Here is a 10,234-nt window from a genome sequence, read left to right on the forward strand (position 1 = left end):
TGCAAATTTGCAGCAAATTCTAACTTTACACTCTCTCTTGACTGCCTAGCCACTTTGTTCGTTCCTTTCTTCACTCGCTCTGTTAGTTTTCTCAGAGCTTGAGTTTCTGAAGGTAGGCCGTAAGTGGGTATCCTGTATCCCTTGGTTCCAGCCTGAATACTCTACCGGTTTCACATCTTAAATATCATTTGCTCCCTGTACCTCCACCCAAACATGGCCAGGCAGTGCATGTGTTAGCCCCTCCCAGCTCATCTGGGAGGGTCAGGTGCCTGCTGGGTGAAGTCAGCCTAAACTTGGGCCAGAGGAAGGGAGGAGGGATCCAGGGAAGAGTGCCTGCGCAGTCTTTGGGCTGAGACAAGAAGGCTATGAAGTTGTATTTCCAGATTCGCCTATTAGATTATGGCTCTGCCAGCCACTGGCTCAGCTCTATCAGCAAGCAGGACAGACTCAGAAGAATTTGTAAATTCCATTCTAAAGGTTATATAACCATGGAGTGAGGATAGGGAAAAAAAATTAGAATAAGACTCTATTCAACCAAGGAAGCCTGTTAATGTAATCCACGCTGTTTATACGAGGCTCTGCTGTATTTTGGTATACTGATGAATGTGCTTTAACTCGGCTGGTCATTCTCTTCTCTGCTTATCATTCTCTATTTAACACAATACTCATTTTGCATGGAGTTCATTATCTCATATTAAAAATGTACAAAGTAGAAAAATTTAGGAGTATAAGTAAATCCCTCAGGATGTAAAAGAAGATCGTAACTTGTATCCACAGTATTTGTTTACTTCTCTTTTGATCCCTCAGCATAAGAGCAGGCTGGTATTCGCTTCTCACACTTAACGTTTTTGCAAGGAAGAGCCAGGGCATTACAGCAGAAGGGGAACTCAGAGTGCCAAGCTTGCTCTGGGATTGATCTGCATTTTCATCAGTTTTTAGGAAGTGTGAGGACGTTATAGCAGAGGTGGAACTCAGAAGTGCCAGTCATGGTCTGGGATTGATCTCCTGCATTTTCATCAGTTTTTAGGCATAATATCTTTGGGAGGACAAGAGGATATTGTAAAATTTTTTTCTGATTATAAAAGTAATATAAGAGGCGTCATATTGTCTCAGGATAGGGCAGGGTTCAGAACTATTGTGCATAGAGTTGTCCACTCGACAGCACATAACAATTTCAACAACAGTTCAAATCTTCGAAATTACATTAAAATATAGAGAGAAGAATCACCATATAAATTTATATCTAGTGTATCATTTCCCTTGTCTGCAATAGATTTTCCAGTTTGACATTATTTTGTCTATGTATTTATGATTTTATATGTGAAAATAGAGCTGTTTCAATTTTTTGGGGGGGGGGTCTCTAACCCATTTATTTCTCCTGACAGGGAGGTAGGCTGGATTGGGACCTGAAGGGCAGGGCCACTACAGACCAAGGCAGGCGAGTGTGGCCCTCAGCCCACGTTGGCCGCGTTCATGTCATAGTAATTGATGTAGACCTGGTGGGACAGGAAGGTGGGCTTAACTCCACGAAGGGCAGGGCCACTACAGACCAAGGGAAGTGAGCGTGGTCCTCAGGCGAAGTGGAGTTGTTCCATCCCACCTTGGCCGCATTCATGTCATAGTAGTTGATGTAGACTGTCGGGGCTGATGTGCAGCCGCTGGGAAAGCAGACCGCACCGCAGCTTGGTGTAGGTCCGGTTCTGCACGCCGCCGATCTTGCCGATGCTGTGCAGGCTGCAGAGCGCACAAGGGTCACTTGAGCCACTGAAAGCCATGAGCTGGTCTGGGACCACTTGCACTGCGATGTACTGGGACGGTTTGCCGGTGGCCTGCGCCAGCTGCTGGGTAAGTTCAGAGAGCAGCCCGTCAGGCACGGATGCGCGAGGCACGTTCGTGTTGACCACAAACATCGGCATGATGGCAGAGAGTAGTGAGCATGGCGCCTGCAGGCCTGGAACTCTCAATTTTTTATATATCCTATTTGGAAGACACTTCTCCTTTGAAAACAAATGTAATAAACCTAGAATTCCAGCAAGCATCATTAAAATAAGCCTTTCCTTAAGAGTGTGTACAGAGGTCCCTCTGTTCTTAACACAGTAACTTGGTCTTTACAGCATGCTGTTTCCATGTGATGTGGAGAGTCACAGAGTTACTTACAGTATTAACATTTATGTGGACTCTTTGCTCACAGGCCACTCTTTCTCAGCCGTAGGCCTTCAGAGCCCTTTTCCAGTGAGGGAGGGCTTCTGGTGTCTCAGAGCTTTTCTGTTCAGGCAGCTGCAGTTACCACATAGTTTTTATTTCCTCCAACCCAAGGAGCGGTTGGGGATCGACGTGAACCAGGGTTCATTTTCATTTTCTCACAGCCCTACTCTCTTTTGCCTACTATAGGGGTAAGGATGTTGTTGGCACCCGCAGCACTTTGTCATTTCTGCTTAGAAGACTCTAAACCACTCGCTGGTCCTTGTTTGCCTTGCAAATACCTAGTCCAGATGTGCACAGTAGACTTGGCTCCATAGAGTTCATTTCACTGTTGAGAACCTAGCTTGGCCCTAAGCTGTCAGCAACTTGCAGAGTCTACTTATCTCTATGAGGGTCTTCAGAGTGGTCTCCTGGGCATCAAAGGCCAAGCTTAAACCATATATCTTAGAAGTACCATGGACCATATCATTATATGCAAGACTATGTGCAGCTCTGCTCCCTTTGAACTCATTTGGTGATGCGGTAGAGAAACTGTAAAAGGGAATTGATCTTTTGGTGTTCCAGCCAGCTTTTTGTTTGGGCTTTCCAGTAGCCAGTTCCCCTGTCAACCCAAAAAAATACAATGACTAGTTTTAATATATTTGGACAGAAAATTAATCAATCATTCATACCTGCAATCCATATAGCAGTCCTTTCTAGGAAAGATAGCAAGGGGTTCATACGTTTGGAGCAGAATCATCAAGCTTTCAACATGAAAGCCTAGTCCCTTGCATTTATTTTCTGGAAACTGCGTAAGGCTTAAGTTGAAAACAGAAAACTTTTTTCAAGTTGTTTAAAGGTTTGTTTGGGGGTTTTTCCCCTTTAGGTTACCTAAGCTGCCCACATGTCAATAAACTTGCCCAAAATTTTGAGCAAAAGAGCTAATTAGGAAAATTCCCCATGCCAGAAGATTATCTGTACTTCACAACATGAATTTCTAACCTAAGAAAATAAGCCTGTGTTTTTAGCAAAGCTAAGCTACCAGAGAAAACCATGAAGAATGTGGTTGACTGGAGTGATTTTCCCCCTTCTTTGAGAAGTGTTTAATCCTTTCTGCCTCTTAGTAAGCAGATTGACCATGAAAATGTGAATTAACAGAAAATATGGAAAACCTGGATCAGATAGCTGGTAGTTTTTCCTTTTCTCTACTTTAATGGTGGTAAACAAAGGTCAACATGGAGATACTGGAAGATACTTGCAAAAAATAAAGCCTATATTTTTAATGGGGGAGAAACCAGACAATGTTTGGTTAGCCTACAATTTCTCAGAAATTTCAGTGCTTGTACTCAGCAACCTTTGAGTTGGCACCAAGGGTTAGAGCTCATTGTAGAGCTTGAGAGCCTAGAGCCTGGATTTCCACTCAAATAGGAATGTCCTCTCTCATTCTCTGGAAAATATATACATTTTTAACAGAAAAGACTTGTACTTAAAAAAAAAAATCTGCACCTGCCTGCCTTAAACCATCATTTTCAAAATTAGTGAGCAAAGGAATCAGCGACTCTCTCAGCACCAGGCTCTTGGAGTTTGTTACGTGAATAAATGTCAGAAGAGCTTGTCTTGCTTCATTATATATTTCATATAAACTTTTTCCTTCAGAAACCTTTTAATGAGTTGAATCACAGCTTGCCTTACTCTGTACGTATATTTCTATATACCCTCACGCACTGCCTCAGACTCGATTCTTGACTCATGACAACCCACCATCAGATTGCTGAGACCATAAGTCGTGATGGGAGGACAGTGTATCTTTCTCCCACAGAACAGCTTTTCATATGCTTACTGGCTTTTTGGATATGCTGTTTTGTGAAAATGCCTGCATGGATATTTTGCCAATATTTTGACTAGGTTTGCATAGGAAAATTAAAACCATAATCAGCTTATCACTATACACCAAGGAGAAAACATGATAAAATGCCACTGTACACCAGGATGGCTGAAGTGAAGAAGACGGAAAATGCCAAGCGTTGGATGAAAGTGTAGAGTATTTAAAAAAAAATGGAGAGTATTTGAGAGGTGCACACACAGTAAGTGAAACGGAAAACTGGTAAAATTACTTCAGAGAACAGTTTGGTAGTAGCTTCTAAAGCAAAGCATAGCTATATCTCATCTGTTCTTCTTGATATATTCCCAACAAATATGAGCAGTCATGCACCAGAGATGTGCTAGAGCTTTCATAGTAGCACCACACGTAATAGTCCCAAACTGAACACAACCTAAGGGTTCATCAGCAATGTTGCTCTTGTTTTTAGGTGCCATCAAGTCAAGTGTGACCCATAGTGGTCCTGTGAACAACAGATCTGAGCCCTGTCCTATCCTGTGCCACCTTCACAATCTCTGACATACTTGAACCCATTGCTGCAGTCACTGTGTCAGATGTGTTTGGTTGAAGGTCTTCCTCTCATTCACCATCACTCCACCTTTCCAAGCATGATGTTCATCTCCAAGGAATAGCTTCTCCCAGCAACATGCCCAAAGTATGTGAGACGAAGCTTTATCATCTTTTCCTCCAAGGAACACTCTGGTTGTACTTTCTCTAAGACATATCTGTTTGTTCTTCTGTCATTCCATGGGATATTCAGTACTCTTCTCCAGCACCACATTCTTCTTCTGTCATCCTTTGTCATTGTCCAGCTCTCAGATGCATAGCAAGTGATTGAAAAGACCATGGCCTGAATCAGATGCACCTTAGTCCTCAGACTGACATCATTGCTCCTCAATAATTTTGAGAGGTCCCTGACTGCAGACTTTCCCAGTGCAGTATGTTCCTCATCTCCTAACTGCTTGGACCTAGGATGTTATTGTGGATCCATGTAAGATAAAGACATTGACAGTTTACAATATTTTCCCCATCTATCATGTTGTTGCCTATCAGTCCAGGGATGAGAATTTTTGTCTTCACAACATTCAGGTGCAATCCATATTGAAGGCTGTATTTTCTTTTCTTTTTTTTAAGGTTGTATTCTTTAATCTTCTGCAACAAGTGCTTCAGGTTCTCTTCACTTTCAGCAAATAAGGTTGTATCATCTGCAAAATGCAGTTACTGATGAATCTTACTCCAATCCTGATACTGTATTCTTCTTGATAATGTCCAGTTTATTGAGCAATTTGCTCAGCATACAGATTAGATAGGTATGGAGAGATGATATAACCCTGACACATGCTCTGCTTCATTTTAAACCCTTTCTCTGTTCATACAATAACCTGTTGATCTAGGTATAGGTTTCTCATGAGAATAATTAAGCGTTCTGGAGTTCAGTTCTTCTCAGTGTTAGCCATAATTCATTATAATCCATATAGTCTGATGCTTTTGCATAGTTAGTAAAGCACAAATAGACATTCTTCTGCTGTTCTTTATTTTCAGCCAGTATTTTGCTAGCATGTGATATTAATGATATTATTTGATAATTTCCACATTCTCTTGTCGCTTTACTTGGGAATAGGGTCACATATGGGTCTCTTCAGTCAGTCAGCCAGGTAGCTCTCCTCCAAATTTCCTGACATAGACTGGTAAGCACATCCAGGGCTGTAACTATCATTTGAAACATGTCAGTTAGTATCCCTTTGATTCCTGGGCTTTTTTTTTTCTTCTTCCCAATACCTTTAGTGCAGCTTGAACGTCTTCCTTCATTATCATTGGCTCTTGATCATATGGTCCTTCCTGAAATAGTTCAGTGTTGACCAGTTCTTTTTGAGACAGGGTCTCTGTGTATTCCCTCCATCTTCTTTTGATGCTTCCTGGATCATTCAAGATTTTGCCCATAGTAACTCAAGGCTTGAATTTGTTTCCAGTTCTTTCAGCTTGAAAAATATCAAGAAAGTTGTTCACTTTTTATTCTCCAATTCCGGCTCTTTGTACATTCATTATAGTGCTATGTTTTGTCTTTCTGAGCTACCTTTGAAATCTCCTGTTCACTCTTTTACTTTAGCATCTCTTCCCTTTGTTTTGACTTCTTGACAATCTAGTGCAATTTTCAGAGTCTCTTGTGACATCCATTTTCATTTTTTTGTTTCTTCACTCTTTGTAATGCACTATTACTCTTTTCATGGATGATATCTTTCATGTCATCCCACAACTTGTCTGGTCCTTCGATCACTGGCATTTATAAAAAATAAGGTGGATAAGTTGTATTTTCTTTAGTAAATGGTTGTTCAGCAATAGAAAGGGGGAGGGATCCCAACTGAATGCAACACAGATGCATCTCATAAACAGTATTGAGTTCAGAAACTGGCAAAACTAACCCACTTGTGTTACCAGTCAAAACAGTGGTTTCCTCTGAGGATAAGAAAGGGTGCTTCTGAGATGCTGGAAGTATGTTGTGTTCCATTTCTTGGTCTGAGTGATAGTTACAAAGGTGTTTTCACTTTGTGGTAATTTATCAGTCTGTATGCTTACATATATACTTTACTGTTTGTATCTTTAATAAGAAGCTTATTTTTCAAATAGACAATGCATATAAAACATGTGACATTCTCTGACAGCAGACACTATAAATTATATAGGTTTTATATGGGTAGCAGCACTCAGGAAATCAGAAGATGCATTTGTTACATTGGCCATATCAGCTGACAGGGACCTCTTAAAGTGCCCAAAAGCAAGGGTGTCAATTTAAAGAGTAAGGTATTCCTAACCCAAGCCATTGCTTTCCTAGTCGTGTGAAATTTGGAAAGTAAATAAGGAAGACCAACAAAGAATTGATACTTTTGAATTGTGCTGTTGGTGAAGAGTGTTAAATATACCATGGATTGCCAAAGGAACAAACTTGGAGGAAAAGCACCCAGGCGCACCTTAGAGGCAAGGATGGTGAAATGTCTCACATACCTTGGGCATCTTGTCAGGAGATGCCAGTCCTTGGAAAAAGACATCCTACTTGGAAAAGTAGAGAGTTAGCGACAGAGAGGAAGAGGCCCAAGGAAATGGGACTGCAACGGTGGGATCAAGCATGGTGCAGATCATGAGAACATGTTATTCTTCTTCAGAAACTAACCTCTCCCGAGGGGCCAAAAGTGTGGAAAAGGAAGCCTCACCATTCTCACTTCAAAGCAGCATTATGGCTGTATTTCTAAGACAGATTTGTTTATATTAACACATCGTGTATTAAATACTTGCCAGTACCACAATTCAAAAGTATCAATTCTTCAGTCTTCTTTACTAATTGTCCAATTTTCACATATGTATGAGGTGATTGGAAAGACTATTTTTTAAAAAGAAAATAAATGGAACAAAAAAGAAAATACTATGTCTTGAATTAGATGTACTGTAGTCCTCAAAGGACATCGTGCTCTTTAACACTTGAATGAGATCCTTGCAAATGTCAGTCTGGAGACTAAGGTGTACAGGAGCCAGGCCAGAGTCTTCACAATTACATGCTGTGCATCAGAAAGCTCAACAATGACTAGGAATGATAGAAGGAGAATTGATGCCTTTGAGCTGTGGTGCTGGAGAAGAGTACTGAATAAACTGTGGACTGTTAAGAGAACAAACAGATTTGTCTTGGAGAGGGTGAAACCAGGCTGTTCCTTGGAGGCAAGAATTCTGAAGCTCCGTCTAACGTACTCTGGCATGTTGAAAGGAGGGACCAGTCTTTGGAGAGGGACATCCTGCTTGGGAGGGTGGAGGGACAGCACAGGAGAGGAAGACCCTCAATGAGATGGATTGACTCAGTGACTGGGGTTATAAGTGTAGCTGTGTCAGGGACAGTGAGACTGGCTCATGCTGGAGCAGGATTCAGAGCTGTTGTACACAGGGTCACTATGAGTCAGGCAACTCAAAGGCACCTAACAGAAGCAGCACATTTGCCTTTTGCAGCACACCTTTTGATTTCTTGACTGATTCATGGGTATTCATTGTGGATCCTAGTGAAATAAAATCTTTGACAACTTCAGGGTTTTTTTCCCCCATTTATCATATTGTTCTTTCTTGGTATATTTGTGAGGATTTGGGGTTTTTGTTGAACCGTAATCCATACTGAAGTCTAATGGCTTTGATCAGTAAGTGCTTCAAGTCTTCCTAACTTTCAGCAGGAAAGGTTGTTAATTGACACGTCATTAGCATATTTAAGGTTAATGATTCTTAATGGTAACTCTATTACTCTATTAGTATCTGACATTTAGCACAAAAAACTAATATGTTAGACCATTTTGAATGAATGAATTCTAACTAGAATGCTCTCATCTGCCTTGAATAAGTCTTTTCTGTTCTGAAACTTCATTCTCTCTCCTTGGTTATTTCCAGTTTTATCACCTTCTAAAATTACTTCCATCTGTAGTGGCCTGAAAATTAACTTTCATCGCAGCCTGAGGGGCCACACATGGTTGAAGATGGAACCCAAAAAAAAAAAAAAAGTCTCCATAAAAACAGCCTTATCTCTGAGCAGTTATATTCCTTATAATTTATCCGAGGGGCCTAACAGATTTTGTGTGTCCCCAGAGGAGAATCAGATGCCGTTAATTTGTCATTTCAGTATCATACACAGACAGAGACAAGGCCATGACAGGAGTAATAGGACCAAGTCAGGAGACCAGGTCCTGAACCACCTGGTGCCCCGCAGTGCTGCCGTGGGGCTGAATCCCTGCCACTGGGGCCAGGGCAGCGCTGACTGGAAAACAGACCTGTCATCCTTGAAGAATGTTAGGGAATTTGAGCCAGTTGTGCCTGAGCAACCAATTAATTGGTCAGGGTGACTGGGCTTTACAGTCTCCGGCCAGAGGGTTCAGTGGGAGAAAAAAATCGCCCCTTGGATCTTAATTCTAAACATATGTTCTCAAGGTGTTGCTATTGCATTGCTTGGAAGGCTTTTACAGTTGCTTCCTGGCTTCCAGAAAAGGTACATGGTCCTCTTCTGTTCCCGTACCTATGCTGGAAGAAAGGGGGGAACCCACACTTGGTGATGATCTACTTGAAATTACTCATTTCTCGGCAAAAACACATTCCAAACCTGTGGGTTCATGCTACTGTCAACAGTGCCAGGGCACCTCTAGTGATCTGGACCCCTTATAGGAAAAGTCCAAGCAGCAGCACGTGGGAGGATCAAGGAAACCTCTTGTAACTGAAAGCGTAAGCACAGACTTTATCTTTATGGATAGAATATGTAGCCGTTTTCTTGAATTCCCTTTTCTTTTCAGCCATACTCAAGGAGTCAGGTCTGCTCACTGCAGTGTAAACGTGTCACTGCCAGATCTAAAGATTGCCTGGGAGTTCAGCATATAAGAGTTTGCCTTTGAAAGCATTTTGCAGATTGTGCCAAGTGTTGTTTTTCAGGATAGAAGCTGACGGACCATCCATGAGGACCTGTAAGGAGGGGTGGAGGCGATCGAGGTTTCTCCTAAAGTGGACAAAGGACCTGAGAGGCTTTGACTGTAGCCCAAGGCCTTTCTGTGGGGAAAATAGCTCCGTTTCAGTAATAAGCCTCTACTGTTCCACAGCATCTAGCTCAGATTTGAAAATACCTTAGAATAATGTGACTGCTTTTGTGGTGAGTTAAAAGAAGCCACTTCCAATGTAGAAAGTGAAGAGAACCTGAATCACTTACTGAAGATCAACTACTACAGCTTTTTAGTAGGAATTATACATGAACATACAATAAAGCAAAAGTCTTTACAACTGGACCAGTAAATGACACCATGGAGAAAATAGTGAGTTCTCAGTGATTTCATCTTCCTTGGCTCCAGTCACTCTTAGAAGTTGCAGTCAAGAAACTGGAAGATAAAGATACTAGAATGAGCAAATCCATTGTTAAAGACTTCTTTTTCCCCCTTGTTTGGTTTTGGTTTGGTTTTTTTTTGGTTTTTATTTAAATAGCAGTTTATTACGAATATTTAGTATTGGCTTCCCATATTTCCCCCCTTTTGTTTTTATCATAATTATGTTATCATCTAGATGAGCATCCTTTATACACAAACAAATAAAACAATCATAATAATCTCAAAGAAATACTTTAAAAAATCTCCATATGATCGGAAAGATTCAGGTTGAATATTCCTTGAAAGTCTGTTT

At 41.2% G+C, this 10,234-nt stretch overlaps 1 protein-coding gene and 1 pseudogene across 1 annotated transcript in view; one reads left to right on the forward strand and one right to left on the reverse strand.

Moving 5' to 3' along the window:
* The window catches only part of MTOR (mechanistic target of rapamycin (serine/threonine kinase)), a 223,792-nt gene that overhangs the window by 87,752 nt on the left and 125,806 nt on the right, over nt 1-10,234 (forward strand). The window lies entirely within an intron of this gene.
* On the reverse strand, nt 1,452-1,916 carry LOC102848110 (annotated as a pseudogene).

This window comes from Elephantulus edwardii, unplaced genomic scaffold (genome assembly GCF_000299155.1).
Source record: "Elephantulus edwardii isolate Elephantulus edwardi_28Jun2011 unplaced genomic scaffold, EleEdw1.0 scaffold00045, whole genome shotgun sequence".
Lineage (NCBI taxonomy): Eukaryota > Metazoa > Chordata > Mammalia > Macroscelidea > Macroscelididae > Elephantulus > Elephantulus edwardii.